The following is an 883-nucleotide window of genomic DNA, read 5'->3' on the forward strand; positions in this document are numbered from 1 at the left end:
GTGTGACTCTAAATGGACCATAATGTACTAAATGAACATCATGCTGCCATTTTTGCCCAAAAACTTGGTTCCCTCTAGAGGTCTTTATGGATCAATCATTTTAGTTCAGATATGATGGCCATTTTAATGCTTAAAAAATGTTTTTACCGTACAACAGTATCATAAAAATAACCAAATTACTGATTTTTATATGTACATTTGTTATTGAAGAAAGGGAAAGAAAGAATTGTTCCCCTTTTAATTGAGAGTATAGCTGTTCTGTTTCATGCATCTAGCAGCCTCTGCAGTTTGGTGTGTGTGTGTGTGTGTGTGTGTGTGTGTGTGCTACACCTTCAGAAAGTCCTTCAGAAAGTGTGACCTTCAGAAAGTCCTGCCATGCATACTTGCCACGCTCACAGTCGCTCTCCCGTTGTGAGAAGTTGAGCGTTGGCCTCTGCAGAGGAAAAAGGTGGAGTTCTGGGCGTGGCCTGAGGACATTTTGTGGAAAAGAAAAATGTGATTTGTGAGGAAAATATGCACGGCTTGTGTTTGTTTTCTTGTGATTGTGTGTGTGTGTGTGTGTGTGTGTAGGGGTGTGTGTGTGTCTGAAGGTCATGCCATCCCCATGCTCAGCTTCATGGAAAGCTGCCAATGCTGACGGCTGCTGCTGCTGCTGCACTGTCTGGCTCATGCTTCCTCCCCACTGCAGGGCATTGATTAAGTGGCACAGCTCATGCCTCACCTGCTGGAACCAGCCAATACCAATACAGCAGACGCTCCAGCCAGCCAATACCATCGCAGGGAAAGATTTGGAGAGGCTGGAGACAAACTGGTACCCCAGCAGACAAGTGTTGTTGTTTTTTCTTTTTCCTCTGGTGAAAAAAGACAAAGTATCATGGAGGAG

Source organism: Anarrhichthys ocellatus, unplaced genomic scaffold (assembly GCF_004355925.1).
Source record: "Anarrhichthys ocellatus isolate YVR2014 unplaced genomic scaffold, GSC_Weel_1.0 scaffold149, whole genome shotgun sequence".
Taxonomy (NCBI): Eukaryota; Metazoa; Chordata; class Actinopteri; order Perciformes; family Anarhichadidae; genus Anarrhichthys; species Anarrhichthys ocellatus.